Source organism: Scyliorhinus canicula, chromosome 2, assembly GCF_902713615.1.
Source record: "Scyliorhinus canicula chromosome 2, sScyCan1.1, whole genome shotgun sequence".
In the NCBI taxonomy this organism is placed as follows: Eukaryota; Metazoa; Chordata; class Chondrichthyes; order Carcharhiniformes; family Scyliorhinidae; genus Scyliorhinus; species Scyliorhinus canicula.
In genome coordinates, this window is record NC_052147.1 from 40,889,037 (window position 1) to 40,913,573 (window position 24,537).

Genomic DNA, 24,537 nt, shown 5'->3' on the forward strand with positions numbered 1-24,537 from the left:
CTGAATAGTGGCAGGCTGGAGCAGTTGAATAACTGGTTTGGCGAGCTGAGTAGCTGGCTGAGGGAGCTGAGTAATTATCTAGAGCAGCTGGATAGCTTGAGTAGTTGATTGGGACAGTAGGGCAACCGGCTGTGGCAGCACGATAGCTGGGGGCCTTTCGGCACAGGCTTGGGGGGTCCTCAGGTCGGGGGCCCATGCGGGGTTAGCGGGGTCCGCGGGAAACGAGTTGAGGCTGCGGAAGGAAACTTCCATTGTGATAGCAGCCTCTACGGTAGTCTCTAAGCCCTGGGCCCCATTTTCTAATAGTCTCTGGCGTACATAGTTAGATCGAAGGCCCACTACAAAAACATCCCGCACAGCAAGCTCCCTATGTTCGGCCGCGGTTACAGCCTGGTAATTGCAGTCATTTGAGAGATTGTTCAACTCGCAAATTCAGCTAAAGTTTCAGTAGACCGTTGTCGGCGAGTCGTGAACACGTGGCGGGCAAAGACCTTGTTCATGGGGCTAATATACATTTTGTCCAAAATCGCCAGCGCAGCGGTGTAGGAACCGGCTGGATTTAGTTGTGTCGAAATTCTGTGGCTTACCCTCGCATGCAGTAGGCTGAGATTTTGTTCCTCCTTAGTTTCAGCGGTGCTGATCTCGGCCAGGTAGGCCTTAAAACATTTCAGCCAGTGGCAGAAGGTTTCTTTCACCTCTGCATCCTGCGGATCGAGTTCTAGACGTCCTGGTTTTAGAGCAGATTCCATGCTTTACTTCGGCAGCTTCTTAAGTGTATTAAATTGATGGAACCAATTGATGGAACCATAAATTCAGCGAACATGTGTCGTTGGATCTGAACAGAGGCTTTAATACACTTACAACAGAGCCAGCCTATTCGCCGTTGAACTCCAGATGACTGCAGGCTGGCTCTCAGGCACTGATCTTTATACATCGGTCCCAGGGGGAGGAGTCCTGGGCGGAGCCAAGGGAGGAGCCCAGTACAAACTCTCGCGTACTCCCAGAGCGACTCCCCCTGGCGGTCGGATAGTGCAACTGCACTTACAATGGTGGATAGTGAACATGTATACACGGAGTTATATTGGCAACTATATACAGCATTGATCTTACAACAGGTAGATAACGAACATATATACATGGAGTGATATTGGCAACTATATATAGTGTGAATCACATTCACCACAAGCACCACACTGGTGCTGATGTATTTCTGGTGGAGGTAGGAACCCCCAGGCAAGAGAACAGTTGGAGGTCTGCTGGATCCCTGGACCCAGCTGGGTGCCAGCCTGATGCTGAGTCTCTGGAAGTGGGTTACCCGGCTGATGGGGACAATAGGGACCAATCTGGACATTTAGAGCGAGATGTCAGCGTCACTCCAGCAGATCCATAGCGAATTGGAGGAGTCCCAGAGGCTACGGGCACAGGAGTTGGCGCCGCCAATGATTGGCACCGAGGCCAACACTGCTAGGATGGCGACCGCAGTGGAGAGCCTGGTGCATGACATCGACACCAAGAGTGAAAGTGTCCAAGGCATCGCGCCAAACAGTTTGCGATGCAACCAGCCAGCTCCCGTCGGCGAATTCAGAATCTCGCCGTAGCGTGGCGAGAAACCAGTTATCATCACTTAAGCCGCATTTCCACACAATTAACAAGAGCCACTCATCATCCAATAGCCTCCTGTCATTCACCAGCCTCCCAAGCAAGTGCTCACGCTGGCGCCGATCAGTTCTCCTTTTGACAAAAGTGAACCTCGGGGAAGGGTTTCCGTGGCCTTTCGAGGAGGGGAGTAGCAACCTTTGCTCACAGTGAAAGAGACCCAGGGTGGTCATGGCTGAGGGTCTCGGCACTATGTCTGCCTCACCGGGGGATGTCACCTAGTACCAGGCCAACCTTGATTTTGTTCCGCGGGACATGTCCCACTCTCAGATGGGAATGGCTGAGGCACTGCGGACCTTGTCCCAGTCGCAGGTGGACATTGCTGAGGCACTCCATGGCCTGGTCACCGGGGAATGTGTCCCAGTCACTGAGGAGCATCACTCAGGGTGTCAGCATAATGGTGCGAACTATAGGGAACCACCAGGGCTGGCAGAGCCAGACGATGCAGAGTCGGCCAGGGCTCGAGCCAGCTGTCCCTCCATCCCAAGGTGAACCCCAGGGCCCTCGGGGCACCGACAGGAATGGGGGGGACGCTGAATGTCAACACCGGCTCGTCCGATGGGGCAACGACGGTGGCCACGAGCACTGCTGAGTTCCACCTCCCCCTGATGAGGCCACGTTTCGGGGCCGGCACATGGAACAGGGCAGCAGGGCTGTGCATGTGCCGTCGTCAAGTGAGCAGGGGCCCTCCGGCCCCAAAGCCCCCAGAAGACACCCGCCAGGGGCATCAAAGGCCACAGGATGAAGTAAGCAGCTGGCTGCCTCCACCTCAGATTTGCCTCCTCGGGAAACACCAAGATGTAGTGGTAGTGCTTGGAGGACTAGGCATGTTGAGCATCACTGAGGGAACCGGGGTAGAGGGGAGGGATTAGGTAGGGGGTGGGGAGAGTGTGGGGTTTGGGGTAGGGGTGTGACAGTTCGGGGGTGCGGCACTAACAGGAATGGGGTATTGTACAGCGCATTGAACAATTTTTTACACAAACATTATGATGCCTCTGTCACTTTCTTCCACGATGCGGGCTGACCCCCGGACCCTTTGCCTGTCTCTGCAGGCAACCCCCCTCCCTGTGGTTAGCTCAGTTGGCTGGACGGCTGGTTCATGATGCCAACAGCATGGGTTCAATTCCCATATCGGCTGAGGTTATTCATTGCCCCTTGCCTGAGGTGTGGTGACCCTCAGGTCAAATTGCCACCAAAGGAGAGAGCTGCCTATGGTTCTCTAAGACTGTAGTGACTTTCACTGGTATACTGAGGTCTTCAACAAACCTGCAAGAAACTTTATTGCAGCTGCTAATTTCAGTCCGGCCTCTGCAGGCCGCCGCCTTGCACATGCACGGCCATGGACCCAGCAATTCTCTGGGGCGTATTGGCAGCTAGAGCCTGGTGCTCCACGCTGCCATCCTGCTAGACCCCAGCAAGACGGGGAATTGGTAGCCGTTTTGGGCCAGTTTTTCTGGCTGATGAAGGAGCTGCGCTCTGAAAGCTGGTGACTCCAAACAAACCTGTTGGACTTTAACCTGGTGTTGTAAGACATCCTACGATATAACAAAGGCCATGGGTCTCAATAACATGCTAACTGTAGTGCTCCAGAGCTAGCCAAGCTCTTTCAGTACAGCTACACGCTGACTTCTACCTGATAAAATGGAAACTTGCTTCAGTATGGCCGGTCCACAAAAGCAGGACAAATCAAAACCAGCTAATTACCATCACTTCAGTCTATTTTCAATCATCAATGAAGTGGTGGAAAGTGTAGTCATCAGTGCTGTCAAGTGGCTCTCACACAACAATAACCTGCTCACTGATACTCAGATTGAGTTCTGCCTGAACTATTTTGTTCAAATGACATTACATTCTTGTTCCAATCATGGACAAAAGAACTAATATTCAGAGTCAGAATGAGAGTGACTGTTCTTTACCTCAAGATACTACTTGATGCATGTGTCTTCAACCAAGGATATCAAATTGAAGTCAATCAGAATAAGAGAGAAATTACAGCCAGCACAACATAAGATGGCTGTGGTTTTTGGAGGTCAATTATTTTAGTTCCTGAACAATACTGTTCTTCAACGTAATATCCTACGTCCAACCATTTTCAGCTGCATCATTAATGACATTCCTTCCGTCATAAAGTTAAAAGTAGGGATGGTTGGTGATGTTTGTACAGTGTTTAGCTACACTTGAAACTCCTCAGATAACGATCCATCCTGTGCCCGCATGTACAATATTTAGGCTTGGATTAAAAGCGACAAGTAACATTTTGCAATACAAATTCCAGGCAATGACTATCTCCCCTTAACATTCAATGGCATTACCATCATTGGATTCCCCCATTCACATCCAAAAGGGTCACTTTTGACCAGAACGTTGTGGGTAGGCAGGAACGTGGGGTTGAGGTTACAATCAGGTCAGTCATAATCGTATTGAGTGGCAGAGCCGGCTCGAGGGGCTAAATAGCCTACCCCTGTTGCTAGTTCCTATGTTCCATAGACCAGCTGCGTAAATGAGCAGGTCAAAGGCTGGGTATTTCGCAGTGAATAGCTCACCTCCTACCTCTTTAAAGCCCATTCCACCATCTAGCTATAGAAAGCACAAGTCCACAGCGTGATGGAATACTCTCCCTTTGCCTGGAAAACAGCACTTCCACCACACACACTGCAGCAGTTTAAGGCGGCAACCCACTTCAAGGGCAGTTAGCATTGAACCATAAATGCTGGCCTCGCCAATGACATCCAGATCCTGTGTGAATTAATTTAAACAGTCAGTATTCTGTGCACAAACAAATCAAGTGACAGAAACCCTGCTGCTTGTTCAGCACTGGTTAAAATCCTTGAGGCATAAGCGATAAATCTTTCAGCGCCATCTTCCAATTTATTGGCCAAAACTGCCCCATTCCGTAAGGAAACACGTCGCAGGCAAGTATTAACTCCTCTGATGTGTCAATATGGACCAAGAGACTGGATGACTGTCAAGCTAGTTTAACTTGTTCAAAGGCTCCTTTCTGCTGCTCTTTACAATACCACCTTTGGGTCTTCTTTAGTAGTGTGTGTAAGGGTGTCAACATTTTGGAAAGATTAGGAATAAATCTCCAATAATACTTTATTTTTACTAAAAAGGGTTTTAATTCCCATGTATTTTGGGGGTCCAGTGCTTCCTGAATTGCTTCAATTTTGTCCTCCATAGGGTGCAGCCCATTTACGTCTGACCTGAATCGTAAATACATCACTTCATGAGCTTGGAATGTACATTTTTCTCTTTTCAGCCTCACTCCGGCCTTCTTTAATGTTTTTAAGGCTTCTTTGAGATTTGCTCCTCTTTAAACACTCCTGTAATCAGTGCATCATCTAGATAGACAACCACCTTGGGTAGATCCTGTCATAAACTTTCCATCATGTACGAGAATATTGCACAGGCAGGTAAGACTCTGAAGGGTACAAGGGTATACTGGTATAAGCATTTGTTGGTGTTTAAGGCAACACGCTCCCTAAAACTATAAGCATGGCTCATATCCAGTTTGGGGTAAGTTGAACCTCCTGCTAAATTGATGTATAAATCTTCAGTTCTTGGTATTGGGTATCGGTCTAATTTGTCTGCCTGATCCACAGTTAGTTTGTAGTCCCCGCATATTCTAATGGTTCCATCTGGCTTCACCATTGGCACGATTGGAACCACCCACTTGGAAAACTGTACAGGTTTGACAATACCTAATTCTTCTAGTCGCTTGACTTCAGACTCAACTTTCTTAGTTAAGGTATAGAGGACGGGTCAGGCTCTGAAAAACTTGGGCATGGTCTAAGGATCCACGTAAATCTTTGCTTTAAGGGCCTGTAACTTGCCTAACTTGTCTTGGAAAACCTCCTGATTTTTTTCAGACATCAAGAAAATGTCGTTGGTTAATCTGGAAGATTTCTAGCCAACTTAATTTAATTTGTCGAAGCCAATCCCAGCCCATTAGGCTTGGCCCTTGGCCCTGCATTCCAGTTAGGAGCAGTTGAGCTGTCTGATTTGGTAGCTTACTGTGGTGATATAAAAACTGTAGTTTTGTGTACTTGCAGGAGGGGGATGTATGCCTGTACCTGTAATACAGGTTCCTCCGGTAATCACCTGCCAGATAGCTCCGCCCACAGGGAGCTTGTATATAAAAATGCGTGTGAGTCACTCAGACCTTAGTCTACAGTTGCAGATGGAGGAACAGGATCGCACAGCAATAAAGCCTCGATTGTACTAGTCTCTCGTCTTTGAGTATAATTGTTAGCGCTACAATTTATTGCTGTGCGATTTTCCGTTCACCATGGACATCAGAATCAAGCCTGACCGTCTGCAGCTGGATCCGCAGTCGCCTCACGCCAGAAAAGACTTTGTTCACTGGCTGGCAGTCTTTGAGGCCTACATCTCTTCAGCGGACCTCCCCCGACGAAGGCTCAGAAAAAGAAACTCCTGTACTCCAGACTTAGCTCCAGTGTCTTTCCGCTAATTCGCGATGCGACTGACTACACTACAGCTATGGAACTGCTCAAGGAGAACTATGCACCATCGGCGAACACCCTGTTTGCGAGACATCAACTCTCTACTCACGTCCAGCAGCCGGGTGAGTCGATTGAGGACTTCTGGAGGGCCTTTATACCTCTGGTACGACACTGCGACTGCCGGGCCCTCACAGCCACGGAACACTCTGACTTACTCGTGCGCGATGACTTTGTTTCAGGCATTGAATCGGACCCCATCCGGCAACGACTGCTGGAAGGGGCCGCCCCCGACCTCGCGGCCGCAAAGGCCCTGGCGCTTTCCATGACGGCCGCCTCCTGTAGTGCGCGATCTTACTCCGCTAGCCACTCGGCCCACCCGTCCTACCCCTTGTGGACCCCGCAAACGGCCCCGCAGGCCCACCCGTCCTACCACTCGTGGACCTCGCAAACGGCCCCCCCCAGCAGCTGCCCCCGCGCACTATGCCTGCGCTGCCCACCGCACTGCGCTCTCTGGTGGTCCCCACTGTTACTTCTGCGGTCAGCAGAAGCACCCCCACCAGTGCTGCCCGGCCCACAATACGCGGACAAGGCCCACCCACTTATCCAGCCCACACATTTTCCCCTCTCGGCCGAGGCACAACAGACCTGCGCCCGTATTCGCTCAGACATAGCCAGGGCGGGGATGCACGCAGTAGACGAGACTCTGCCTTTCCAAGTAGAAAGCGACGCTCCAGGTGTCGCACTTGCCGCCACGCTGAATCAGGCCGGCAGACCCGTGGCATTCTTTTCACGCGCCCTCCACGCCTCCGAAATTCGGCATTCCTCTGTTGAAAAGGAGGCCCAGGCAATCGTTGAAGCGGTGCGGCACTGGAGGCATTACCTGGCTGGCAGGAGATTCACTCTCCTCACTGACCAACAGTCGGTAGCCTTCATGTTCAACAACACGCAGCGGGGCAAGATCAAGAATGACAAAATCTTGCGGTGGAGAATCGAGCTCTCCACCTTTAACTACGAGATCTTGTATCTCCCCGGCAAGCTCAATGAGCCCCCAGACGCCCTCTCCCGAGGTACATGTGCCAGCGCACAAGTGAACCAGCTCCGTGCCTTGCACGAGAGCCTTTGCCATCCGGGGGTCACTCGCTTGTACCATCTAATCAAAGCCCGCAATCTGCCCTACTCCGTCGAGGAAGTACGGACAGTCACCAGAGACTGCCAGGTCTGTGCGGAGTGCAAGCCGCACTTCTACCGGCCAGATCGCGTGCGCCTGGTGAAAGCATCCCGCCCCTTTGAACGCCTCAGCGTGGACTTCATAGGGCCCCTTCCCTCCACCGACCGCAACACCTACATCCTTAGCGTGGTCGATGAAATTTCTAGGTTCCCCTTCGCCATCCCATGCCCAGATATGACATCTGCCACCGTCATCAAGACCCTGGATTCCATTTTCACCCTGTTCGGTTTCCCCGACTACATCCACAGTGACCGGGGATCCTCGTTCATGAGTGATGAGCTGCATCAGTTCCTGCTCAGCAGGGGTATCGCCTCCAGCAGGACGACCAGCTACAACCCCCGGGGAAACGGGCAGGTAGAGAGGGAGAACGGGACGGTATGGAGGGCCGTCCAGCTGGCCCTACGGTCCAGGAACCTCCTAGCCGCTCGCTGGCAGCAGGTCCTCCCTGACGCGCTCCATTCTATTCGGTCACTACTGTGCACCGCAACTAACAGTACACCCCATGAACGTGTTTTTGCCTTCCCTAGGAAGTCTACATCCGGGGTGTCGCTCCCGACATGGCTCACGACTCCAGGCCCAGTCCTTCTCCGTAGGCATGTCCGGCACCACAAGGCGGAACCCCTGGTGGACAAAGTACGCCTTCTCCACGCCAACCCTCAGTATGCCTACGTGGAGTTCCCCGACGGCTGCCAGGACACAGTCTCGCTCCGGGACCAGGCTCCCTCAGGTGCCAATCCCATGCCCACGCCCCTTTCTCCCCCCGCGCCAACCTCCTTTTCCCCGACGCCCCCCTATTCGTCCCCACCAGGTCCATCCCTCGTCCCCCTGCCCACACTGGAGGACACGGAAGATTTCGGCTCGCTCTCGGAGTCATCCCACCATCAGCCAGCACCAACACAGCCAACACCTGCACCATCGTTGCCATCACCGCCTGTGCCGACGTCGCCACCACAGCTACGCCGATCACAGCAGAACGTTCGACCACCGATTCGGCTCAACCTGTAACCTGCTAACCGGATGGACTCTTGGTTTTCTTTGAGTGGACCCTCTTGTAAATAGCATCCTTTGTATTATAGTTACACGTCACCCCCGCCGGACTCATTTTTTACAGGGGGTGAATGTGGTGACATAACCACTGTAGTTATGTGTACTTGCAGTAGGGGGATGTATGCCTGTACCTGTAATACAGGTTCCTCCGGTAAGCCCCTGCCAGCTAGCTCCGCCCACAGGGAACTTGTGTATAAATATGTGTGTGAGTCACTCAGACCTTAGTCTACAGTTGCAGATGGAGGAATAGCATCGCACAGCAATAAAGCCTCGATTGTACTAGTCTCTCGTCTTTGAGTATAATTGTTAGCGCTACACTTACAGGCATTGTGGTCGTTCCTAGGATTCTTAAAGCTTCCCCAGTATACGCGGTAAACCTGGTTAACGTGAACCTGGGACCCTGGAGCTGTGAAGAAACTGTGCTGTCCATAATGCTACCGTGCTGCCCAGTCTGTTGTTCTTTGGTTTCAGTTTCCCAGTGTAATCAAATACAGTATATATGCAGTTTTCCACAGACAGTAAACAGGAATGGGATTGCGAATATGTCCAGAGAGCAGTGTTCTAAATGTTTGGCCTTTTTGCCAGATATTGGGCTGGATTCTCCGGTCACCGACGCCGAAATCGCGTTCGGCTGCAGAATCACAGTTCCAAACCAAATCGGGGGCGACGCTACATTTGTGATGCTCCACCTCCTCCAAAGCGCGCCACGTATCGACGGCCTCAGGACATTGTCTGAGGCCTGCCCCCCTCCCGGTGCGCCGCTCCTGACCGGCCGAGATCCCGGCGGCATGGGACACGTGTGGTCTCATCCGTCGGGGAGTCGGCATGGCAACTGCGGACTCAGGCCAGCGCCGCCACAGTTGGGGGAGGGCCGATCCGTGGGCAGGGGGGGACTTCATCAGGAGCTGGGGACACTGTGGGGGAGATGGTCCAGGGCGCGTGAGCCGGCCGAAGTGGGGAACTATTTTGCGGGCCGTATCAGCAGCTAGAGCCGGGTGCTCTACGCTGCCTTCCTGCTAGCCTCCAGCAAAACAGGGAATCGGTGGCCGTTTTACGCCATTTTGTCCGGTGTAAAACGCCACCGTTCCCATACCGGCGTGGGGACATAGCCCAGAATCAAGGAATCCAGCCCATTCTCTCTGGTTTGGAATCGGTCCTTATGGATCCAATTCCCTTGGATACAATGTGGCCTTCACTGACTGATAGCTAGTTAAATACGAATACAACCAGGGATGGTAACAGAGAACCATTATTACATAAACCAGCTCCTGTAAGTTTGCACCTGTCACCACATGTGTGTCACATTTGCACAGAAAGCAGTTCGAGAAACATTGTGAGGCACAATTGGAAACCAACAAATCAGTTTTAACAGAGCATAGTTTTCTCAGTGAATCATTTTTAATAGTCCCAGTAGGGTTCTTTCCTGCTGCGGAATGTGTGTGCAGAGGTTAAGAGAGAGTGTTAAGAACACTGGCATCAAATCAGTGTGGGACTTCCTGCTAGACATACGTCCGGCTTTCATTCCATGTGTGCGCACAAATGCTGTCACCACAATGACACCCAACATGGCACTTGTAGCATTCAAGCAATGGACGCAAATCATTAAAATTTAGCACCGTATGCAACGTTCCCGCAAGTTACTTATATTTTGATTGAATCTCTTTCAATTTATTTTGTACATTTCTTCTTTTAAATTTCTTCTTCTGCTTCTAATTCTTGGGTTAATTTTGTATCCAACACAAATATCCTTCTTTTGCCGTTCATTTCCTAATTTGGGAGTAAAAATTGCCCTACGCACATCTTACGGCAAGGGTAAGTACGTTTTGGGAGATTGTGCTGACTTTCAGCAGATAGCCACTGCCAGCTTCGGCCTAATTGAATTTGTTGTGTTGAACTTCTGTCCATATGGTAGACAGCCTGTCAGAACACACACACACAGCTGACAAGGATTTTCAAGTGCAGCTGCAGTTATGAAAAGAGCTGAACTCTCAGTTGGCCACTCGGTGAATGTGTAGTGAAATGGGGGAGTGCTGGGTGGGGTGGAGTGAGGCGGGGCAGAGTGAGGGAAGGGGGTACATTGGTTTGGCAGTGACCCTCTTAGGTTTACTGCAGAAGCACTTGAGCTCACACTTTGTGAAGAGAGGTAGAGAAATGATGGAGGATTCTTAAGGCGGTTGACCTAGTAAATACTGAGAGAATGTTTCCCCACGTGGCAGAGTCTGGGACCAAAGGGCATAGTCGCAGAATAAAGGGGTGCCAATTTAACACTGAGATGAGGAGAAATTTCTTCTCTCAAAAGGTTGTGGGTCTTTGGAACTTCTTGCTACAGAGAGCTGTGGGGGTAAAGTCCATGTGTATATTTAAGGCTGAGATAGCTAGATTCTTGAAGCAGTTAGAGAATAAAGGGTTATGAAAAGGCAGGAAAGTGGGTGTGCAGAATGGCAGATCAGCTATGAGCATACTAGATGGCGGTGCAGGCTCGAGGGGCCGAAAGGCCTACTCCTGTTCCTATTTCTCATGGTCTAATGGAGCTTTGGCAAAGTTATCTCAGGAATAATCAGATAGAAGTATAGGACCACCCAAAGAGGGTTCAGGCACCAACCCAGTGGTAGCCCACTTCACTTACTCCCTCCACTGGGAAGTCACACAAAGGAAGTTATACAGTAGATACTGGAAGAGGCATGTGGATGTGGCGAGGAGGATTCTTCTTCTGGGAGAATCTAGAACTAGGGGGTCACTGTTTCAAAATAAGGGGTGGTTCATTTAAGACAGTGGTGAGGAGAACGTGTTCCTGTCAAGAGGGTCATGATTCTTTGGGACTCTTTTCATTAAAAGGCAGTGCAAGTAGAGGCTTTGAATATTTTTAAGGCAGAGCTAGATAGATTCGTGATTAACATGGGGTTGAAAGGTTATTGGTGATAGGCAGGAATGTGGGGTTGAGGTTGCAATCAGATCAGCCCATGATCCTCTTGAATGGCGGAGCAGGCTCAGGGGACCGAGTGTCCTACTCCTGTCTCTAAACCACATATTCATATGGACACAATAGGCAAATGAAAGTTTGGACTTTATTGCAAGGGGGGTGGAATATAAATCAGGGAAGTCTTGATTCAGCTGCACAGACCATTAGTGTAACTGGACCTCAAGTACAATATACAGTTTTGAACTCTATACTTAAGGAGGGATATATTTACATTGGAAGCCATTCAGAGAATAATTTCTGGGATGAAGAGATTGTCTTATGAGGAAGGGGCAGCACGATAGCATTGCGGATAGCATTATTGCTTCACAGCTCCAGGGTCCCAGGTTCGATTCCAGCTTGGGCCACTGTCTGTGCAGAGTCTGCACATCCTCCCCGTGTGTGCATGGGTTTCCTCCGGGTGCTCCGGTTTCCTCCCACAGTCCAAAGATGTGCAGGTTAGGTGGATTGGCCATGATGAATTGCCCTTAGTGTCCAAAATTGCCCTTAGTGTTGGGTTAGGTTATGGGGATAGGGTGGAGGTGTTGACCTTGGGTAGGGTGCTCTTTCCAAGAGCCGGTGCAGACTCGATGGGCCGAATGGCTTCCTTCTGCACTGTAAATTCTATGATAATCTATGAAAGGTTGTGCCGGTTGGGCCTGTGTAGCTGGATCAAGACTTCCCTAATTTACGCTTCATTCCCCCTTGCAATAAAGTCCAAACTTCTATTTGCCTATTGTGTCCATATGAACATCTGAATTAGGAGTAGGACACTTGGTCCCTTGTGCCTGCTCCACCATTTAATAAGATCATGGCATTGACTTTCCGGCAACTTGTAAAAACAACTGCAGCCAATGCCAAGTCCAGAAACAGCTTGATTTCCAAACTAGCCGGCTGCTACCAGCACCCTCTGAACCTCAGCACTCACATTCTCAGGCTCAGTAGCAGAACACTGCTCCACTGTTTGGTCAAGATCATCGCATACACACAAGAGTTGACACCCAGCCGAATGCCACCATGCGTATCATTACTGGAACACTGCTCTCAACACCACTCTCTGGGCTCCATGTCCTGGCAAACATCACTCCCCCACATATCTGCTGACTTGAAATAACCCACAAAATAACAGGAACAGTCCACAATGCCCCCCCCCCCCCCACCCGTCACTCCACGCTGATCTATCCAGCCCACCGAATGTATGACTCCTATCAAGAAGGCCGATCTGCGAAAAGCTTCCCATACAAGACTTCAACGCGAATTCCATCTGAACAGGTGAATGGGAGTCATTGGATATGGCAAACAAGTAGTCTCCAACCCAACCCAACAACTCCCTGCTTTCATCCTTCCAAGAAATTAGTGGTTCACCCTTAACAGGTTCAGGACCGGCCACAGCCCCTGCTTGGCCAACCTTTACAGATGGGGCATTAGTACCAACCCCCTATGTGCCTGTGGGAGAAAACCAACTATGCACTACATCATAGAAGAATGTCCAATTCACAGACTCAGCCGAGGCCGATCCGCACTCGGCACAGCAGGACTGGAAGAAACTGCTTGGCTTCGGAACATTGCAAAATAAAACAGCATGTTAGGTTATAAAGATCATGGCAATGTCCTACGTGAATGAGGCAGGAACAAAGACCCAAATATTTGCATGCCCCTGTCATCAGTAACAGTTAGCATGTGTGTCGTTTCAATGGCTTTGCAGTTCAGATATTAAACTTTCATCAATTTCAGGAACGTAGGAATGGCCAGAATTCTCTAGCTGTTTGCTGGTGGTGGGATCCTCTGATCCCTTCCAGCCAGACCAAGAAGGCATGGAGGGAGGAGGCCATGGAAGTCAGCAGCCAGAGAGCCATTATGAGGATATGGGGCTAGTGCAGAAAATACTTCAATGACCTGGAAGGGCAACTAGCAATGAAGAACTATAATGATGTATGCAGCAAATACAATTGGTTAACTATCATCTAATTCCCCACTAACCCATAGAACCAAGTCCCACCCATCTCTTTGGTCCCACAAAGTCTGAGTTGTCCTGTTCGAAAATCAGCACTATCTACTGTGTTGCAACTTTTTTTATTCCTCATTCTCTTGGCATAAAGATACATATCCATCAAGCATCCATGGATCAAAATGATAATGACAAAAATAAAGAAAAGGGAAATCAGGTAATCTTCAGGAAGAGCCCTTACAATACCTTCCGCTTGTGGACAGGTGGGAAGAGGAAATCAGTGCAGTTTGAACTGTCCCTCTCCCGCCCACAACACTGAGGGTAACAGATCCCAAACTCGATATACCATGCACATGAGCCAAACAGACTGAGTGGCCATAGTTCTCCCTAACATTGTCCAATCAAGTGGCCAGTTAATTAGCTGAGATACAAACAGGATACAAGTGGGCAGGAAGAAATAATGAGGTGCGTAACATCTCACGCAGCTGGCACACTGGAATGAATGAGGGAGGGCAGCTTTCTTAGATATATTTCTCTCATTATCCTCTTGTAGGAGAAGCAACGTGAGTTGTCCCGAGTGGTTGGCAGTGTGCTCTAGCTCCATGCACTGACCCCTTATAGGGGAGGGAACACTGGAGTTGGAGACAGTGCCATTGCATCAAGACAGCCAATCATCTAGAGCAAGGTAATTTGATATCTCATGGTGATGGGCATGAAGTTACGCCTTCCCACCATTCACTCTGATTACTCAATCGGTCTCATCCATTGGGTTGGATGTGTTTAGGCATCTGATGAGTTCTCCTAACTACCAGTGTGTGTTTCCCTGACAGACAATATGGAGGAGAAGCTCACCCATCTGTTAATTTGTGTTGATTGGGTCATAAGGTTGCCCCCATTACATTCTTTTTGAAAATTAGGTTGATTTCCAGTGGCATTCGTAACCAATGACACCGTTCAAGCTGACAATTTCCATTGCTTGCCCACACTCACCCTCACGATAACTGAAAATCCAGTCCTCATGTTTCTATCAGCATGGGCAGGTCAGCACCCAATATGCATCTGCATAGGAATACACTATCTGACCAAATAGCAGGGATTCTGTGGTTCTTGCTCTACTACTTGTAGGGCAGAAGAATGGGACTCCCAATCACCCATTGGAGAGACAATGGGCCCAGTCACAAGTCTCACAGATGGCACATTTTTATATATTTCCATTTGGAATTCATAGAATCCCTGCAGTGCAGAAGGAGACCATTCGGCCCATCAAGTCTGCATGGCCCCTCGAAAGGAGCACCCGACCTAGCTCATACCCCGCCCTTTCCCTGTAGCGCCATGCATTGATCATAGCCTATTCACCTAACCTGCACAACTTTGGACACTAAGGCAATTTAGCATGGTTAATCCACCTAATCTGCACATCATTGGACCATGGAGGAAACTGGAGCACCCGGAGGAAACGCACACAGACACAGGGAAAATATGCAAACTCCACACAGACAGACACCTAAGGCCAGAATTGAACCCGGGGTCCCTGGTGCTGTGAGGCAGCAATGCTACCCACTGTGCTACCCTGCCACCCCGAAATATGGATGTCACTTGGCAACAGCAACAATTATTGCCCATCCCTAGTTACCTCTGAGAAGGTGATGGTGAGCCACCACTGCTTCTGGTGACTCCCTAAAGCCTGCTCCCAAGGCACATGTCAGGAGTGCAATGGAATGTTCTCCACTTGCCTCGATGAGTACAGCTCCAACAAGGCTGAAGAAGCTGGATACTATCCAGGACAAAGCAGCCCCCACTTCATTGACACCCTATCCATCGCCTTAAGCGTTCACAATCTCTACCACTGATACAGAGTGATGGGAGTATGCACCATCTACACGATGCACTGCAGCAACTTACCAAGGCTTCTTTGACAGCATTTTCCGAACCTGTGACCTCCACCACCTAGAAGGACAAGGGTAGCAGATGGATGGGAACATCACCACCTGCAAGTCCACCTCCAAGCCACAATATTCTGCCCCTTAATTGCATAATCAAAATATGAAGAGACCCAATCTGAGGCGCTATTACGTTAGTGGTCTAAAATAATGAAGGTAAAATAGAACACAAAATGCTCCCTCATTTATATTGGCCAAATATAAATGCAACATCCAAAGTGTTGCCGTTAGACCTATGACATTTAATTGTCCCAATGAGGAGGTCCAGCCTAACGTCACAATAGTGATAATAAAAACAAGAAGACACCCAGAAAGAAGATTAAACATCTATCTGAGTCATTTGTTATGGAAGATGACCGGTTTTCATCTTTGCACATTTATATGGCGCTCATATTATATGCATCCAGCCTTCAAAGGAGAGCTGGCCAGGATTCAGAAAAGAGCAACAAGGATTATTATAGATTTTAAGACTTGGAAAATAGAGCTTGTTCCAAAGAGGAGCGATACTGGACTCGAAGCTCCACAGATATTGCCAGACTTGCTGGGGTATTTTCCAGCATTGTTTTTATTTCTCTCAGAGCTTAACCTTTCCTTGGAAGATAGACACGTAAGAAGGAATAAGATGCTGATCTTTAAAATATTTAGAAGTGTGGACAAAGCAGAAGTAAAGCAAACTAATTAACTTGGACTGCAAGAGCAGAAGTAGAGAGCGTAGGTACAAAATTGCGCATCTCAAGTCAGATTAGCAATAAGAAGAAATGAGTTTTCCCACAGTGTAGTGGCTTCGTGGAGCAGACGTGTGACTAAAGCTGTTAATCCTGTGTTGATTAACTCGTTTAAAAAAATCTGTTAAGTATCTGATTAGGAGTGGGACTCAGGAGTGTAGGAATAAGTATAGATAAAAATGATGAAATAGTCTTTGGAAACAATGATACCATGGAAATCTCAAATGGAAGGGAAGAAATAAATCAAAAATGAAATAACCTAGGTTGCAAGGTTAAATTAAGATTTCCAGAGTTTTGTTCAATTACCTTTGGGGCCAGGGGGAAACTTTGCAGACTTCTCACTCAGGAGATTAAACCGCCTGTCAAACCTATAATAGATTGTAGTTCACTTCCTGCCAATAGATGTGCGGTTTATTGCTGATGGGCTTGTTTTCTCCCACTAATACGCCCCTTCCCAGCACCAGCTTTATGACACACATTTTAACCATTTCACCCAGGTCCACAATAATCACTAGCTTTTGTTGTCCTCTAATAAACTCATAAATATTTTTACATGGGATGCTCTTATCATATTATGCAACATTCTTATTCACCTGGGAGTATTTTTCACCAACACTGCATTGAACAGCTTGACCACCTATTATAGAAGCTGTCCAATTTTAATTTCCATTCCATTCCATGGAAGTGAAGGTCAGATTGGTCCCAAAAGAGGTGGCCAATATGTCCTGATAGTTTTCTGTGCGAGCAGTGAAGATTAAAATTATTCCCACAGTTACCAATTTATAGAATAGTTTGGTACAAGTTTCAAAGGTGAATGGATACCCAAAGGGACTAATGGGCATTTGAAGAGTTTTATATAGGGCCAAGTCAAGACCTTGCGGAAGTGCTGCCATGCTGGCCCACATTGGAACTGTCAAGAAACTTGAACTTCTGATGGCAATTCCCCTGCTCCCGGAGCCCTGCAAGAGTGTCTCTGAGCTAGATAATTCGGACAGTTCCAATGGAGTTACCTGGATAGTTACTCAGGAATAATTAGATGAAAACCTAGTCTAACCCCTGGGCAACTCCAGAACCGACCTCCCAATGATGCCTCCTGACCACCCAACTACCCCTGCTGACCACCCAACTACCCCCCCCCCCCCGACATAGCTTCAACCTCAACCACTCAACTAAATCCCCAACCAGGACTGACCAGTGCCCAACTTGACTACACCTCCAGATCTGATCCCACTACCACTCATACATCTCACCCACCTACCCACCTCCACTTACCTACTCCGAGTCACTGCCCCCACTCAATTTACCCCCTACCCAAAGGCCCACCACCCCCTAAGCATTCGCTCATTTATCTACTCTTTTACTCTTTCTTTCCTTCCTTCCCTCATTTACTCATTCATCCACTCACTCATTCATCCACTCACTTATTCATCCACTCACTTATTCATCCACTCACTAATTCATCCACTCACTCACTCATTCATCCACTCACTATTCATCCACTCACTCATTCATCCACTCAGTCATTTACTCATTCATTCGCTCACTCATTTACTCATTCATCCACTCACTCATTCATCCACTCACTCATTGATTCCTTAATTCATCCACCCACTCATTTACTTATTCATCCACTCACTCATTCATTCCTTAATTCATCCACTCACTCATTTACTCATTCATCTACTCACCCATTCAGTCATCCACTCGCCCATTCATTCATCCATTCACCCATGCATCCACTCACTCATTCATCCACTCACTTATTCATCCACTCACTTATTCATCCACTCACTTATTCATTTACTCACTCATTCATCCACTCACTCATTCATCCACTCACTCATTCATCCACTCAGTCATTTACTCATTCATTCGCTCACTCATTTACTCATTCATCCACTCACTCATTCATCCACTCACTCATTCATCCACTCACTCATCCATGCACTCACTCATTCATCCACTCAGTCATTTACTCATTCATCCGCTCACTCATTTACTCATTCATCCACTCACTCATTGATTCCTTAATTCATCCACCCACTCATTTACTTATTCATCCACACACTCATTCATTCCTTAATTCATCCACTCACTCATTTACTCATTCATCCACTCACCCATTCATTCATCCACTCCCATTCATTCATCCACTCACCCATTCATTCATACACTCACCCATTCATTCATCCACTCACCCATTCATTCATCCACTCACCCATTCATTCATCCATTCACCCATTCATTCACTCACTCACTCATTCACTCTTTCAGCTGCCTTAGTAGGTGAAACTTACCTGCCAATCACCTGAAAGTCCCTATCACACATTCAGCTGTGATAAATAGTCATCCCGAGTCAAAATATTAGCTCCCTTCTCTCTCCACAGATGCGGTCAGACCTGCTGCAATTGTCAAGTATTATCTGTTTTTGTTTCAGATTCTAGCATCCGCCATAATTTGCTTTTATGAACCTGACAGCCTCTACCTGAAATCGGGCCTGAATAGGTGTTGATTACTGTAGCAGGAAGCCAAGCCAGTGAGTGACTCTTCATAGCTCTACATAAGAAAGGAACTTTTAACACGCACAGGCAGTGAGAGGTGTGCGGTCAGTGAGGGAGACTTTGCCGGCATGACACCGAATGAGTATATTTGGGAATTTGGTTCAAAATGGGAATTCCGTGCATAAGGGGAAAGTGATGCTTTAGGTAGAGATTACCGCACAAAATGCGGGTAGTAGGATAATTAAGGGAGTTAGGGAAGGAAGGGAAAGATGTACTGTTTTGATTTTTTCCTTTCTAACTTTCTCAGTCTTCAGGAAGTGGTCTTTCATTGCTACAGAAGAAGGTAGTTATTTAGCGAGTATCTGTAAGTGACTAAAGGTTCAAAATAGCCTGGCAACTGTGGTAAGGTTAAATCAATCTGTAAAAACAAAAGTAAAATATATAATTTAATAGTTAATTAGGGCAGCACGGTAGCATTGTGGTTAGCACAATCGCTTCACAGCTCCAGGGTCCCAGGTTCAATTCCGGCTTGGGTCACTGTCTGTGCGGAGTCTGCACATCCTCCCCGTGTGTGCGTGGGTTTCCTCCGGGTACTCCGGTTTCCTCCGGGTACTCCGGTTTCCTCCCACAGTCCAAAGATGTGCAGGTTAGGTGGATTGGCCATGCTAAATTGCCCTTAGTGGCCAAAATTGCCCTTAGTGTTGGGTGGGGTTACTGGGTTATGGGGATAGGGTGGAGGTCTTAACCTCGGGTAGGGTGCTCTTTCCAGGAGCCGGTGCAGACTTGATGGGCCAAATGGCCTCATCCTGCACTGTAAATTCTATCTATGTAAGGCTGTAATGTGCCTAATCGGAAGATGATGTGCTATTCCTCCAGTTTGCGCTGGGCTACACTGGAACATTGCAGCAGGCCAAGGATCGACATGTGAACTTGAGGGCAGGACGGTGAGTTGAAATGGCAAACATCAGGAAGGTCTGGGTCCTGCTTGCGGACGGAGCGGAGGCGTTCTGTAAAGTGGTCACCCAGTCTGCGTTTATTCTCTCCAATGTAGAGTAGACCGCATAATAATTGGAGCTCATCAGAAAGGCACGGCGATAATCATGGGAGTTTCTAATTAGCATGTCAAGTGGGCAATGGTAGCCTGTGCAAGGATTTCATGGAATATTTTCGGCACAGTTTGGAATGTCTTTCCACTAGTTGTTGAATCGATAATGCAGGCTATTAGTATTTTTGTGATCTGAATTGTCCAGTGTCTCTTCATCCGCGTTGATAGAGCTTACTAAAGTGAACGGTTGCTGACAGCCGACAAACGTATATGGAATATTACTAATGCCAGAGAATGTAAGTGCTTCAGTTGAAATTATTGGGTTAACTTTCTACTTTCATGGTATAATTGAAGCCTCAGCTGGAAGTGCTGTGCATTGGGAAAGGACATATATGCTGTCCCTAATTCTCCACATTAATTCCTGATACCTGTTCTCTGTGGACAAGTGTACATGCCTAGAAACCAAAAGTGCAAAATTTTCCTTTATCATTTCTCCTCAACAGTAAAATGAACCAATCTAAAATTGTGCCACATTACATTTAAGTGACATCTGGTAGATTAGCCTGGTGCATGTTTTATCTGTACATAAACTGTAATTGCAAGACCCATTCAAATATCTCAGGCAATTCACTTTTAAAAAGTAACAATGCAAAATGAACATGGTTTCTCTAGATAGCAATGCCCGGAGTTTCATATTCTAGCAAAGCACAGTTTAATTTTGCTGCAATATTAATATTTCAATAATAATTACTTGCAGCAAGCCACTTGCATATCTTTGCAAATAAAACTGTAAGTCACTGTAGACATTGACCTTTGCCTCCTTATTGAGCTATCTATTCCAATTTTGCAAAGCTCCGCTGGAAACACAGAGGACTTTTAAAACTATAACTTTGAAATGTTTTGACTGGCAAGTTAGTGGTGTTTTTGCTCACTGTAAATTTTCATTATTTTTTTTGTTCAGGGCAGATTTTTGCCTCTGCAAGACGCGCGAGCTAAATTTTACTTGAAGCAGGGATCAGGAGTGCAGGACTGAGGCAAAGAGCAATTCGGGAACAATGCGTCTAGCCTAGGCATTATAATCATCCATTTACTTTCTTATACTTTTCTTACAACAAGCGTGTTTCCCACTGTTACTATAGTTGCTGGAACAAAAGTTGACAAGGTACAAGTTCCTATAGTGTCTCAGTGGTTCATAGATTTGGCAGAGATAGGCAAACTTGAGCAAACAACGAAGTTAGTATCTTGGTCAATATTTTTGGCCAACGTTTTTCGCAGAAGGGGTAGTAGCTCTTATCCATCAAATCTCCTCCAACCGTCCCACATTTGTAAACTGTCACTTCAACACAAGACGTCGCTTACATCTTAAGCATAGTGACTTCGGGTCAGAACTCTTCTGCTTCTAATGTGATGAGATGCAAAGTATTTTTTTATTCTTTCCTGGGATCTGGGCCTCGTTGGCTCAGCCAACACTTATTACCTGTCTCGAATTGCTCTTGAGAAGGTAGGGGTGAGAAGTCTTCTTGAACCGCTGCAGACCATGCGGTGTAAGGGACCCAGAGTGCTTTTCATAATGGAGTCCATTTAATACCTCAGCTATGCCCTCTGTCTCCATGCATAAATCCCATTTCTGGTCCGTAATCGGCTCCACTGCTCCTTTTACTACCCTTTTCCTATTTATATGTCTATATAACATTTTACTACTTACATGTTGATAGAAGACTTTGAGATTCCCTTTCATCTTGGCTGCCAGTCTGTTTTGATACATTCTCTCAGCTTCTCTTAGTTTCTTTTTCACATTCCTCTGAACCTTCATATGCGGCCTGGCTCTCAATTATATTATCTACCTGACATATGCCACAAGCATTTCCTCTCTATATCTCGTTCATCAAGCCGAGAACTCTCTTTGTTTCTCTTTGTTTGCCCTATCTTTTCCCTTCATGGGTATATACCTTGACTGTACTTAAACTATCTCTTCTTTAAAAGCAGTCCAGTGTTCTATTCGTTTTGGTCTGTTAGTTGAAAGGCTCAGCAACATTTCCTGTAGAGACAAGGAAGCTACGGGAAGATGCTTTAGAATTATTCATCGTCATTAGCAGATTTTGTAATGTGACCCACTAACTTTTTGAGATTGTAATAAACTCGGGAACCAAGGGATCTAGGCTTCGAAGGAGGAGGGGAGTTAGACAATTTGAATTTCACCCCTTTATGCCAAGGGTGGTGAATGTATGTCATGTGTTGCTCTGGGAGACAACCTGCAAATAATTAAGGGAGAACTTGTGGGTATTTGAGGCGGTGATCATTTGTGAGGTATCGGTTTTGGAAACTGGTCTGATCTACAGACAAGTTTTTCCCCGTTTTTTATTTTTCTATGCTCGCTAAATTTGAGCTGCTAGCCAGATATTTGAACTGTCTTATTAGACCATCTCCTAGCACTGAGCCAAATCTGTGTTGATACCTTATGCTAGGAGCCTAATAAAATTTCACACAGACAGCGCAGTGTGCCCATACCTAGCTAACTTGGCCCAGGCAACCAGTCATTCCTGGCACAGGACTTGCTCAGATCATAAAAGAGGCCATAATGGAAAATATTGAAATTTATTTTTAAAATGCAAATGTCTTCCTGGCCTTCTAAATGGCATTTTCCAACATAATGAATCTTTTCCACGGGTTTCGATATGCTCCGGGTATAAGTTCACTTTATTTTTATAACCAGTAAAAGGTGGCTTAGCAGATGAATAGGGCAGTTAGTAATTAAATTTGATAAGAAGGAAGGGGCCAATAATGAGCAACCTTTACCATGACACCAAGGTGGGCTGTAGTCAGTCAGAATTTATAGAAGCCACTCACGACCAAGAAGCCTGAATTTAATTTACTTTCCACAATATGAGATGGATGTAACAAGAAAGATCAGCCCTGTACAAAAGCTAATTGAAGTGCCAGTTTGGTGTTGAGAATTAAAGTTGGTGAAAACTTTCCCTGATTCTACAAAACTTTACTATCAAATGGGGGGGTAAATTCCCCCTTCATCTCTCAGGTAATGAATTGGCAGAGCCCATCATGTCACTCTATAAATCACGCTTCGAGCATCAAACTGACAGAGTGGATCATATACTCATTATACACACCATACAATTGATCATATGCTTTTTATACAATCCACACAGATTTCTTTACCATTATAATAACGGAAATGAAAATCAGTCCATGTTCAATACCTGGCAGATGACCAGCTCCAGCAGTTTACTGCCAAACAATGAAAGTGAAGCGTGACCAATCTATTTTAACTCTTTGACTTTTTTTCTCTTTACATTACCATGCAAGCAGGAGTGGCCCCAGACCGCAGATGTCACAAAACGCCAACCCAACACACAGTCAATGAAACACTTTTTGAACTGTTTAATATAGGGACTTGCACAGGAGTCAATTTGCACGTGAAGCGATCCCACGAACAGCAATTAGATTGTTTTTAGCGATGTTGATTGAGGAATAAACATTGGCCAGGACATGGGGAGAACTTCACCTGCCTGTCCCCACTGGCCTTCAGATTGCGTCATGAGATTCTTTATTTAATAAAGGTGAGGGGAGTCTGATGAGCAAGCAAAACACAACGTTTATTTGTAAGAACAACCAAATACACGAGACCCAATTATACCTCACCGAGTCCTCTCTCTGTGTCGATCGGTTCCTGACTGGGCAACCTTTTAAACATCATGGTTATCAGCCCCGTAGTTAGTGGGGGAGCTCATACACCTCACGTCATATGGGGAAAACAATTGACCTTGCCCTGTGTGACCTGTGCAGGACTTTAGAGGATAGATGGGCCTTGCCTACACATCTCATTCAAAAATATAAGGCTGCTAAGTGTGCAACATTGAAGTGTCAGCCTAGTGTACATGCTCAGGTATCTACAATGAGATTTGGATTCCAAGGCCCAAATCTTCCAGCCTCTGGATCGTTGGAAACTGGATGTATGACCAGACATGTGCGTTGGAATCCTGTGGAAGTCCTGCCACATTCACCTACTTCAATTTCCAATGGACAATTCCCCTGCTCATGTGGGACCTCTTAAAATCTGAACAGCAATCGGAGACTTCGGACAGTCCACAGTATTGCCCTGGATCATAGAACCATAGAATTCCTGCAATGCAGAGGGAGGCCATTTGGCCCATCGAGACTGAGCACACTACCTCGGCCCATATCTCCACCCTTTCCCCATAACCCCACCCAACTTAGGGACACTAAGGAACAATTTAGCATGACCGATCCACCTAACCTGCACAGCTTTGGACTGTGGGAGGAAACTGGAGCACTCAGAGGAAATCCACGCAGACACAGGTAGAACATGCAAACTCCACACAGTCACCCAAAATCAGAATAAAATCTGGGTCCCTGACGCTGTGAGGCAGCAGTCTCTGCCGCGTCCGGCAGCCTCTGGGGCGTCCTCCAGCCTCTGCAGCGTCCGGCAGCCTCTGCAGCGTCCGGCAGCCTCTGCAGCGTCCACCAGCCTCTGCAGCGTCCACCAGCCTCTGCAGCGTCCACCAGCCTCTGTCCGCCAGCATCTGCAGCGTCCTTCAGCCTCTGCAGCGTCCTTCAGCCTCTGCAGCGTCCACCAGCCTCTGCAGCGTCCGGCAGCCTCTGCAGCGTCCACCAGCCTCTGCAGCGTCCACCAGCCTCTGCAGCGTCCACCAGCCTCTGTCCGCCAGCATCTGCAGCGTCCTTCAGCCTCTGCAGCGTCCGCCAGCCTCTGCAGCATCCGCCAGCCTCTGTCCGTCAGCCTCTGTCCGTCAGCCTCTGTCCGCCAGCCTCTGCAGCGTCCGTCAGCCTCTGCAGCGTCCGCCAGCCTCTGCAGCGTCCGGCAGCCTCTGCAGCATCCGTCAGTCTCTGCAGCGTCCGTCAGCCTCTGCAGCGTCCGCCAGCCTCTGTCCGGCAGCCTCTGCAGCGTCCGTCACCCTCTGCAGCATCCGTCAGCGTCTACAGCGTCCGTCAGCCTCTGCAGCGTCCGCCAGCCTCTACAGCATCCGTCAGCCT